The 12,901-nt window shown below is 38.0% G+C and overlaps 1 protein-coding gene across 1 annotated transcript in view; it reads right to left on the bottom strand.

The window, feature by feature from the left end:
- KCNH5 (potassium voltage-gated channel subfamily H member 5) overlaps positions 1-12,901 on the bottom strand; it is a 354,554-nt gene that overhangs the window by 19,284 nt on the left and 322,369 nt on the right. The window lies entirely within an intron of this gene.

Genomic DNA, 12,901 nt, shown 5'->3' on the forward strand with positions numbered 1-12,901 from the left:
GGTGGGTAGAGCTTTCAGGGAGGCAATCTCTAACCTCTCCTCATTCTCAAAGGCGAAGTCAGTTGGCTTCCTTTAGTCCATCTCCCTCAAGATACATACCACCATTGTGTAGCTTCTTGTTCCTTTCAAGACTACTCTTTTTTTTTTTTAATTAACTTGCTTCTAAACATATTAAATTTATTTCACAGACGAAAACAGTTGGCAGAGAGGGCCAAAGGATGTGATTTTCCTTGGACTCTGACACCAGCCTTACTCCCACTCACACTCAGATTCATTTGTTTATGAGGACAGATATTTTTGTCTATTATGTTTAATGCTGTATCTCCAGCTCCTATAATAGGACCTGGCACACTGAAAATTCTCAATAAATAAATTTTATTAATTAATGCAATGACCTTTTCAAACACTTAGCAAATGCATGTTTGTGATGAGTCTATGAATAAAAAAATACTACAAATGTGAAGATTGTCTAATTCTTTCAGAACTGGGAATATTTTTTGCTTTGTCATACATAAGATCGCCATGAGTTGGGGCCGACTTGACAGCAACTAACAAACAACAGCAAAAAATGAATCATTTTTATCTGTTTTATTATTATTTATTATTAATGTCTGCTTCCATGCCCTCATTTTTAATCAGCTGCCATATGGTCTACTTCCTGACATCCTCCCCAGCACCCAGCCCACTGCCAGACCAAGTAGATAGTTCACAAATCTTTGCTGATTTGCATCAGGTTCAAATCTTCCATTCACAAATCCGTCTTTGAGAGATCTTAAATCAGAACTTTCATTAAACTCCATTGTAAGAATGCAGTAACACCCATTAAGAACTCATTTTCCGGCTCATGACAATGCAAAGCTTTCCTAGCGCAAGGCAAGAGACACAGTACTGAAATTGCAAATAAAAAATGAAGAGGTTTGATCACATGTATGAGGCTTAAAGACTAATAATGCACTGAGGTGCCACTGTCAGTTGACCGAGCTCTTATATGCAAAGTACAAGAGATTTTTGTTTCGTCTTGGGTTAGGGAGAGTAGATTACACAACAAACAAGAAAATAAAACAGCCGGGAAACCTAAGGTTAGTAACTCACTGTATTTCAAAACACTAGATGCAGTAGGGCCTCACTATAAGTCCTCATAGTTTTCGAGATAATTTTATGATCCTAAACTCCAAGTTTGAATAACAGTGTGTTTTTATTACTAAAGAGACTACATTTCACCATAAAAATAACATAGTAATTATTCTACATTAGCGTTAGGAGCATTCTCAAATAAATCCTGTTGAATCTTTCCTTTTAAGAGGGACTTTTTTTATCTTTAGCTTTTTATCATGTACATAACAAAATGGGTCAACTCCATAACACAATGGAAAGACTGATAAATTTTATTTAGTTAATAAGGTCCTTTAAAAATTAGTGTGCTTCTTTTTATTTAAACTAAAAAAAAAAAAAAATTCTGCATGCTGCTCTTTGGGATTTGAAAGAATCTTCAAAGAAGAAGATTTTCATCACCCAATTCAATCTTTCATGGGGAATATATTATATAGAAAGTAAAAAGTCTCCTGCTAATTTATTACCTCAATCATACAGATTAATTTTTCTAATTACTATGTGGAAATGATTTTTCTCCAGAAAATAAACATTCAAAAACCCAACCTCCACGCCACAAAAATTATTCTAGAAAATGCTTGAAGGATCTGAGTAAAGCTCATAAAAGATCAACTTATATGAATTAAACCACATAAAAGAGTGTATACACATGATGGTAATAAAAGAAATTGGCATTAACGAAAATCTAGTATTTGTTTTATTTTATCAGTATTGATAAAAGAATCCCAGAAACCTTGCACTAGATTTACTCTTAAACCTGTGTTTTACCCAATGGCAAATGAAATCATTATGAACACCACAAAAAAAAAAAAAAAAAGGGAGAAAATTAAAAAAAAAAAAAAGGAATCAGGCTCTGGTTCCAGGCACACAGTTATTGGTAGAGTGTACAATAGCCAGCACCATTTCTATCAGCAAAGAGGTTTATTTCATTTAAGCTTTTATTCTCTGTGCTTCATTATGTTCTGCGGAGCCCATTCTGAAGGTTTAATTTATTTAAATGATAAAAGCTTCTTAAACTTAACAGGGAACATGGCCAACTGAGCTATTTCAAAAGTAGGACATTTGATCAGAAAAGAGATATCACAATTGAATAATCTGAATGTGTACTGAACTTTGAAATGCAATAAAGGCAAGCAAAAAAGGGTTAGAAACATTTGTTAAATGACATGGATTTTGGGTTATATAATCTGAAGAATTCAGAGGTGTTTTCCCTCAAATGGCCCAACACTTTGCAGATATGTGAATCTAGGGTATTGGCTAGGAATTTGTATTTATATGTGACCAGTCAGTAGTTCAGGTTCATCTGCCTCTCATGCAGTCTAGCTGGTTTTGTTCTTTTTACTCTTTCTGTAAACTTAATCACTAATTCTAACATTAGTTCTTCCAATTCATTCCAACCTGAACTAATCCAACAAAGTGATGTTTATTAAACACTACCATATACAGTCCAGAGGGTGTATACTCTTAACAAAGGCCACAGGGATGGGGCTGTGGCAGATGGGCATTCCACAAATCTAAAGGTGTGAAAGAAGGGGAGCCATAATGCCTCACATTCTGTCCTGAGATATAGCTGCCTTGCTTTACTTTGGCCACTCTTCAAGGACAAGGAATGTGCCATGGATCTAGTTCACCTTCTTAGGTACTAAATAAATTTTGGCGAACTTATAAATTAACTAATTAATTAATGCTAGCGAAAAGGGAAGAAAAGGAGGTGAGAAGAGAGGAAGAAGAAAAGGGGGAAGGGAAGGAAGGACAGAGTAAAAGAAAATCTTTCAGCTTTGTTAGCGGATAGTGTAATGCCAATATGGATGGGGGTGGTTAGTAAAGGATGGGTGCAGCTGTTGTTGTTAGGTGCTGTCGAGTCAGTTCCCACTCATAGTGATTCTGTGTACAACAGAACGAAACACTGCCCAGTCTTGTGCCATCCTCACAATCATTGCTGTGTTTGAGTCCATTTTGCAGCCACTGTGTTGTGTGAATATAGAACAGTCTATAATTATGATACAACTGCTGAATTACTTAATGAGATGTTCAAGGCCCCATTTTTCTTGATTATATAAAAGACCATTAATCTCAATTCCCTAGGTTATCATAATTACGAAAACATATCATCCTTAAGAAACAAAAACAGAAATTGTAAACTCCTGTACTAAGGCTCACACAGCTCTAATATACAGATTTTCAATAAATATATTGTACTTGCTAAATGTTTTTTATTTCAGAAAAATAAAAAGACAAAGTCTTCTAAAGCAAGAATGTAGCTACCAGCTGGCAAGGTTTCAATGTACTCTCACTTTTGCCCCTCCTGTCCATCCCTCCTGCCTGAAATATTACAGTAAGCCATGAATTTCTCTCTCTGCCTCACATTCTAGTTTCATCTCCCTTCATTCCATTCTTTGCTATATAGCTCCAGTGCTCACCATCAAATATGACAATGTCCTATGCTAAAAAATCACAGAATAAAATACAAACTCATTAATAAAGTCAGCAAGGCCTGCTGTGGCCCCACATGCCCCTCTAGCCTCAGTTGCCTTCACTCCCCACTTTGCTTCCACACACCAGCTACAGTGACCCACTTGAGTACGAGAATTTCTTTGTGACATTACATATACCATTTTCTTTCTTTCTCTTCATCTGCATGGGGAATTCATACTTAACTCTTTAAGACTTAGCTCAACTGTATTCTTTATGAGGCAGGCCAGCTACGTAATTTGCAGAGCCCAGAAAAAGATAAAAATTTAGAGCACTTACATAATAATGTTTGTCTTAGTTGCCTAGTGGTGCTATAACAGAAATACCACAAGTAGATGGCTTTAACAAAGAGAAATTTATTCTCTCACAGTCTAGGAGGCTAGAAGTCCAGATTCAGAGTGCCAGCTCTAGGAGAAGGCGTTTCTCTCTGTCAGCTCCAGAGGTGTGATCCTTGTCATCAGTCTTTCTCAGTAGAAGAGCTCCTCAGGGCAAGGAACACAGGTCCACAGGACACATTATTCTCCTGGCTCTTGTTTCTTGGTGGTATGGGGTTTCCATGTCGCTCTGCTTTCTTCTCTCTTTTATATCTCAAAAAAGATTGATTAAGGCACAACCTAATTTTGTAGATTGAGTTCTACCTCATTAACATAACTGCCACTAATCTTGCCTCATTAACATCATAGAGATACGATTTACAACACGTAGTAAAATCACATCAGATGACAAAAAGGTGGACAGTCACACAACACTGGGAATAAAGGGCAAGCCAAGTTGACAGATATTTTGGAGGGACACATTTTAATCCATAACAATGAAGAAAGACTGGATGTTTTCCATGAAGATCAGAAAAAACACAAGGATATGTGATTTCACTACTTATACTCAACATTGTATTAGAAGTATGAGCCAAAATACTTGACAAAAAAATGAAATAAACATTCAGATTGGAAAGGAAGAAGTAAAAGTATCTCCTTTTGGAGATGACATAATCTTGTAGTAGAAAATCCTGACGGTGTTGAAAATTCTAGCTGGATTCAGAAGAGGACGTAGAACTAGGGATATCATTGCTGATGTCAGATGAGTCCAGGTTGAAAGCAGAGAATACCAGAAAGAGGTTTACCTATGTTTTCTTAATTATGCAAAGGCATTTATTTGACTGTGTGGATCAAAACGAGTTATGGATAACACCGCAAATATTGGGAATTTTAGGACGCTTAATTGTGCTCATGCGGAACTTGTACATAGACCAAGAGGCAGTCATCTGAACAGAACAAGGGGATGCTGCATGGTTTAAAATCAGGAAAGGTGTGCAACAGGGTCATATCCTTTCACCATACTTAATCTATATGCTGAGCAAATAATCCGAGAAGCTGCACTATGTGAAGAAGAACTGGGCATCAGGGTTGGAAGAAGACTCATCAACAACCTGCAATATGCAGATGACATAACCTTGCTTGCTGAAAGTGAAGAGAACTTGAAGCACTTACTGATGAAGATCAAAAACTATAGTCTTCAGTATGAATTACACCTTAACATAAAAAAAGAAAAGAAACCAAAAATCCTCACAACTGGATCAATAAGCAACATCATAAGTGAAGAAAATGCTGAAGTTGTCAAGGATTTCGTTTTACTTGGATCCACAATTAACACCCACAGAAGCAGCAGTCAACAAATCAAATGCCATATTGCATTGGGCAAATCTGCTGCAAAAGACATCTTTAAGGTGTTGAAAAGCAAATACGCCACCTTAAGGACTAAGGTACACCTGACCTAAGCCGTGGTATTTTTAATCGCTCATATGCATGTGAAAGCTGGACAATGAATAAGGAAGACCAAAGAAGAATCGATGCCTTTGAATTACAGTGTTGGTGAAGAATATTGAATATACCATGGACTTCCAGAAGAACGAACAAATCTGTCTTGGAAGAAGTATAGCTAGAATGCGCCTCAGAAGCAAGGATAGTGAGACTTTGTCTCATTTAACTTGGACATGTTATCAGGAGAGACCAGTCCCTTGAGAAGGAAGTCATGCTTGGTAAAGTAGAGGGTCAGTGGAAAAGAGGAAGACCCTCAACAAGATGGATTAACACAATGGCTGCAACAATGGTCTCAAACTTAGCAAAGACTGTGAGGATGGTGCAGGACTGGGCAGTGTTTCCTTCTGTTGTGTGTGGGGTCACTATGAATTGGGACCAACTCAATGGTACCTATCAACAACAATTACAAGGGTGCCACACACACACACACACACACACAAAAAAAAAAAACTATTAGACCTAATTAGCAAGGACGCAGCATCCAACATCAATATATAAAAATTAGTGAATTTCTATACACTAAAAACCAACAATCTGAAAAGCAATTCCTTTTACAATAGCATTAAAGAAAACAATAGAATACATTTCACAAAAGAAGTGTAAGACTTATACACTGAAAACTACAAAACACTGCTGAAATAAATTAAAGATGACCTAAATAAATGGAAAGACACCCTGTGGTCATGGATTGGAGGACTTAATACTGTTAAGGTGTCAATACTCCTCAAATTTATCTATAGATTTTATACAATCCCTGGCAGAATTCTAACTACGTATTTGCAGAAATTGATAAGATGACTGTATAATTCAGATGGAAATGCAAGGGACACAGAATAGTATAAGCAATCATAAAAAAGAACAAAGTTGGAAGACTCAAACTTCCTGATGCCAAAACTATCTACAAAGTTATACTAGTCAAGATAGTGTGGTACTGGCATAGGGAAAGACATATAGATCAATGGCATAGAATTGAGAGTCCAGAAATAAACCCATACATCTATGGTCAACTGCTATTTGACAAAGGTGCCAAGACAGTTCAGTGAAAGAATAGTCTTTTCAACAAATGGTGTTAGAACAACTAGAGATCCATAGTCAAGAGAATGAATTTCAACCTCTACCTCACACCATATACAAAAGCTAACTCAAATGGATCAAAAATCTAAATTTAAGAGCTAAAACACCAAATATTGATACAAGTCTTCATGACCATGGATTAGGCAACAGTTTCCTACCTACGACACCTAAATCTCATGCAATCAAAGAAAAAATAGATACATTGGACTTTGTCAAAATTAAAACATTTTGTGCATCAAAGAACACCAGCAAGAAAACGAAAAGACAAATCACAGGGTGGGGGAAATACATTTTTAATCATACATCTGATAAGTGTCTAGTATCCAAATATATAAAGACATACCTTGACTCAACAATGAAGACAGATAACTCAATTTAAGAAATTGGCAGAGGATTTGAATAGACATTCCCTCAAAAAAGATATACAAATCAACAATAAACCAAAACCCACTGCTGTTGAGTTGATTCCAACTCATAGTGACCCCATAGGACAGGGTAGAACTGCCCTGTAGGATTTCGAAGGAGCAGCTGGTGGATTCAAACTACTGACCTTTTGGTTAGCAACCAAGCTCTTAACCACTATGCCACCAGGGCTCCAATAGAGAAATGCAAATCAGAACCACAATGAAACATTACTTCATGTTCACTAGAATGGCCATGATGAGAAAGATGGACAATAACAAGTGTTGAGGAGAAGATGTAGAGACATTACAACCCTTACACACTGCTGGTGGGAAAATAAAGCAGTGCAGCCTCTGTGGAAAAGTGCTTGACAGTTTCTCAGGGAGTCACAAGTAGAGTAACTGTTATAGATTGAACTGTATACTCCCCAAAATACGGTAAAGTCCTAACTCCTGTACCTGTGAACGTGACCTTGTTAGGAAATTGGGTTTTTCTTTCATTATTGGTTAAGTTAAATAAGGTCATGTTGAAGTGGGGTGGTCCTAATTCTAATCGCTTCTAAGTGGTGCTTTATAAAAGGGTAAAACAAACATAGAAACAGGGGCACAAATGGGGAAGACAGACGCCATGTGATAACGAAAGCCGGTGAATCTATAAGCAGCAGGGAACATCAAGGATTTCTGGCAGCAGCCACCAGAAACTAGGAGAGAGACATGGAACAGCTCCTCTCTCAAAGCCCTCCAAAGGAATCAGCATGGCCAATACCCTGCTTTGGACTTCTAGCCCCCAAAACTGTGAGAAAACAAATTTCTGTTCTTTAAAGTCATCCACTTCGTAGTATTTCGTTACAGCAGACTTGGGAAACTAAGACAGTAATTAAATAACCCAGTAATTCCACTAATAGATATATAACCTTGAGAACTGAAAACACACAAAAATTTGTACACAAACGTTCATAGTAACATTATTCATAATAGCCAAAAAGTGGAAACATCTGAAATTTCCATCAGGTGATGAACGCACAAGCAAAATGTAGTACATCCATACAATGGAATATTATTCAGCTGCAAAAAGGAACAAAGTACTGGTCATGCCAAAACATGAATGAATCTTGAAAGCATTACACTGAGTGAAAGAAGCCAGGTACAAAAGGCCACATGTTGTATGATTCCATTCACATGAACTGTCCAGAATAGGCAAATTCATAGAGCCAGAGAGCAGATTAGTGTTTGTCAGCGCGGGGGAAAGAGAGAATGAGAAGTGGGTAGAGGTGTCTTTTGGGATGATGAAAATGTTCCAGAATTAGATAATGGTGATGGTGACAGAACTGAGTGAATATACTAAAAAGCACTGATGAATTATATAGTAGAAAAATCATATCTCAATAAAGAAAAATGCAGGGTCCTTTGGTCGAAATTATTGCGAATTTCCTGCTGGCAACAGGACAGCATTAAACTAAAAGCAAAGCCCTTCTACGTGCACAACCCTGTGTGACTGCCAGGTTGAATGCCCACAAAGGCAGCCCAGCTATGAGGTCTTCACTTAAATCCTGAGGCAGAACTGGATCCGACAGCACTTACTTTGTGCCAAGTGATCTGCTAAGTGGTGGGATGCAGCAATAAACAAGATTTTTATTCACTTTATACTTAAAAAAAATTACTATGTCGTGGGTTCTTTTTTGGAGTTATGAATACAAAACAAGGTATCTTAGATATCCTAGAGAGTAATGGGGCTACAAAAACAATTGAAGAGGGTAAGGACATAGTGAATGGTGGAGTGGTTGGGTCTGTATGAGGAAGTGATATTTGAGCAGAGGTCTTCCAGGAATTAAGAAGTAGTAGGTCAGGAGGATAGCCATGGGGAGAGTGCCCCTGGGCTGGGGGAGGGGAGGGGAGGAGGATCCCTGAGATTGATTTGCAGGTTTGAGGAACAGCAAGGAGGCCAAAGTGGGTGGCACTTAGTAAAAAGGGAGAGTTATTGGAGAGAAGGTTGGCGAGGAGGCCAGGGAATGGACTGTACCAGGCCGTAAAGGCAGCTGTAGGACTTTGGGTGGCACAAAAGGTTTGCATTCAGCTACTAACCGAAAGGTTGTTAGTTTAAACCCACCCAGCAGTGCTGTTGAAGAAAGGCCTGGCAATTTGCTTCCATAAAGATTAGAGAGCTTTATGGAGCAGTTCTACTCTGTAACACATGCAGTTGTCAGGAGTCAAAACCGACTCGACAGCAATGAATTTGGTTGGTTTGGTTTGGTTTTGGTAAAGGTCAGCGGACTTCAGATTTTAAGTGTTGGGGGAAGCCACAGCAAAGTGTGCAGCAGTGCAGTGACATGATTTCACTTCCACATTAAAAGGACTGCCCTTGCTGCTGTGAGACAAATTGTAGGGTGGAAAGGATGAAAGCAGGGAGAGCAATTAAGAGCCTTTTTGAGTGGTCCAGTTGAGAGATCTCAAGGTGACTCATACCACAGAGGCAGAAACGGAGGTAGTGAGAAGCGGTCAGATTTTGGATTCATTTTGCCAGAAGAGCTAACAAGCTTTGCTGATGGCCTGGATGAACAACAGGAGAGAGAAAGAGAAGTTTATAAAAAGACTATCTTTAGTCCAAGCAAAAGGATAATTGGTAGTGCCATTTTCTGAGGTTGGGGACCCTGGGATGGAGGCATATTTGGTGGCCTATAAATTAGAAAGATAAGTTACTGCCCCCCTACACACACACACACACACACACGCACATGCATGTATACCCATGTGCACACTATATAAAACAGAGCAGAAACAGGATAACTGACTAAACACTCACACTAACAAGAGTGGGAGATACTGGATGAGAGACTCAGCAGACGCTGGTCCACAGTAATGATGAAATCTGCCAGGCCGCCCTTGGAAGGGCCTTCTGTCCAGGCAGTGGGATAAATTACTTGATTAGTCTCTTAATCTGTTATCTGAAATAAACACTCTCATCCATTGCACTCTGTGGCTACTGATTCCATCTTCTTGGACAGTTTTCTTTGTCCATAATCCTTTTTAGTCAGATCTGCTATGGGTATTGGTAAGTTTTTCCTATCTCAGGGCCGTAGAGCTTCCTTAGCCACTTCCTGCCTGTGCAAATTTGGGGACTCAAGATGCGTTTTAAGGTTCAAATAATAAAAGGCTTTTTGAAACCAAGCTTGCTTTCTTCTTCTCCATATATGCTTAGAAGTGAGCCACTACTTGTCTGAGGCCATTTCTTTCTTCTAATGCTTTGCTAAATGTAACCAGTCACGACCCACACACACTACTAACATTCTATTACCTAACCTTTTCCAATAGAGCAGAGAGCCCTGGTAGCACAGTGGTTGAAGCACTTGGTTGCAGACTAGAAGGTCAGTGGTTCAAACCCACCAGCTGTTCCACAGGAGAACAATGTGACAGTCTGCATCCAAAAAGATTTATAGCCTTGGAGATCCTATGAGGCAGTTCTACTCTGTTCTATTGGGTCACTATGAGTCAGAATCAACTCGACAGCAATGGGCTTGGGTTTTTTGTTTTTTAGTCCAGTAGAGCTACAGAATTGGAAGGCAATCACAGGCAGCAGCTTTACCAAATGTTTTGTTACTGAAAAATATTTGTCTCCATATTTCCAAACCTCCAGTATCAATTTCCTCCCACTCCTGCTAAGTCAATGCCACATATTTTATATTAAAGGGTGGTGTTAGCTGCCATCAAGTCGGCCCCTGACTCACAGCGACCCTATGGGTTACAGATTAGAACTATTCAATAGGGTTTTCTTGGCTATAGTCTTTACAAAAGCAGATAACCAGGCCTTTCTTCTGCAGTGCCACTGAGTGGGTTTGAACCACCAGCCTTTGGGTTAGTAGTCAAGCACAGGTTTGTACCACCCAAGTTGGTATCAATTTAAGCTAGTGCTCCGTAGTGCTACAGTTGTCATCTATTTGTTAACATTTGAAAATTCAGAAGAATAAAATATCATTTTATTCTAAGTTCTTAGCAAAGAATTTTTAGGAAGTCCATGTTAAAAGGAACAAAATTGATAAAACAAAACCATCACCATTATACTCTGCTGAAAATATAAGAATACAGCCCCGGTCTTTGCCTGAGTCCCACAAAGGAACCATCAGACCATGTTTTCTTTTAAGGATATAATTATTCCGGTCCTAATAGAGGTTGCTTCCACATATTTTCATCTTGGGATCACTAAAACAAAAATACCAGGCTTAGGAGACTTGTGCTAAGTACTTTACACAGATTATTAGCTCATTTAATTTCCACAATAATCCATTTTATAGATGCAAAAACTGAGGCTTAGAAAGATTTAAAATCTTCTGAGTCCACAGAGCTAATGAATGACAAAACAGGGTTCCTAACTTAGGCCTACTGGAGAGTAGGCTACTCAGATTCATATCTGAACTGTTTCAAGAATTCCTGAATTAAATTTAAGAGAGATGCAAAGGACGTTTAACTAGCCTGGAAAGAAGCAAAGTGAATGATGGAGGACGTTGAATCAATTTTAAAATGGCAAACACTAAAATCATGGCTCTGCCCTGGAAGTTTAACATACCAAAGGTGACGTATACATATGAATCTACAACGGGACTCTTCAGTATTATGAAATGCGTAGAAAATAATATTATTTGACATTTGAGGAGAGCAATACGTTACTTCATTTCCTCCTTGCAATTTCGTAAATCTGGCAAGGCAGTTATAACCCCATTTGACAGATGAGGCTCAGAGAAGTTATGTAGCTTGCCTAAACTCACCCAACTAACAAATGGCCAGGCTGAAACTGAAATTCATTTCCTCGTGCCAGCTCCAGTGTCTCTTCTACTATTGCATGCTGACACTCTTAGTGCTATGTATAATTTTGTTTATAGTTCACAAAGCACTTTCACATATATTACTCTAGTAGATCTCATTTGATCCTATTCCTCTGTCCTGAGGATCATGCCTAATGTATGGTTTTAGCTTTGGCCTTGGAAGATAATCATTGTGCCTCAGGGAGAACAATTACTGAGGTAAGGTAGTTACAGTACCTTTAAAGATAGTTTTTCATAATCAAAGAAACCTTCTACAGCTTCTGTTTCAAAAATAAACTCTAGCATATTTATTCCAATATTAATTTTTGCTGTTGAGTTCTAAAATAATGTCACTTTTACTTGATATCACACAAATTCTTCATCGTTGGGAAATACAAGCTGAGCTAGGTAAATATTTTTTCTCTATTGGAACATTACTATTTTCTATAAAAAAAATTAGAAATGTTTATCTATTCTAGGTGATATATTACTGTTTCAATGTTTTACTGCTGGAATTAAATTTACATAAATGGGATATTTCTTGGGTTATGATTTTTTTTTTTAATTTTGTGGAATTTAATAGCTGAACACAAAGGAGTTAAAGTGATTAGGCACGTGGATATACAGCCAGTCATTAACAGAATTCAGCCGACATCTTGCTTTTCCTAGTTTCTAAGTCCACTCTGCACTTCCCCATGGGATGTGTGTACTTTCTGGATTAAAACAGTGAGTTAAGGTGGAAACAACTTTTAAAAAGCTTCTCTGAGAGTTTGTGTACCATCTCTGACACTATCTGTATGAACTTATCCAAGCCACTTAGCTTTTCTGAACATTAAAAAGATCCATTTCAGGTAAACAACTCTCTGTTTTATTGGGATGGCGTTGCTATTGCATGTAAAATAACTGCTTATGTGGAGTCTGATGACTGACATACATATAGCATGTGTTAACCCAGATCTAAAAGTAAGAGAAAGGTCTCTAAATATTTGATTGCAAAATCACCAAATTCTGGTGTAGAAACTTCTGGATTTTTTAACCTTCTACAGAAGAAAACTAGACTTGCAAGTGAATTTACCCTGCCCCTTCAACCAATCTCTATCCTATTCCACTTGGAGAATTTATTCAGTGCATTTTGATAATCCAAAGGAGACGGCTGTCCTTGCTCTTTATAGGTTGGAACTATTTTATTATTCATTTCATAACAGGCCACTAAAAGAAACACTAGTAACGAGTT

This window comes from Elephas maximus, chromosome 10 (genome assembly GCF_024166365.1).
Source record: "Elephas maximus indicus isolate mEleMax1 chromosome 10, mEleMax1 primary haplotype, whole genome shotgun sequence".
Taxonomy (NCBI): Eukaryota; Metazoa; Chordata; class Mammalia; order Proboscidea; family Elephantidae; genus Elephas; species Elephas maximus.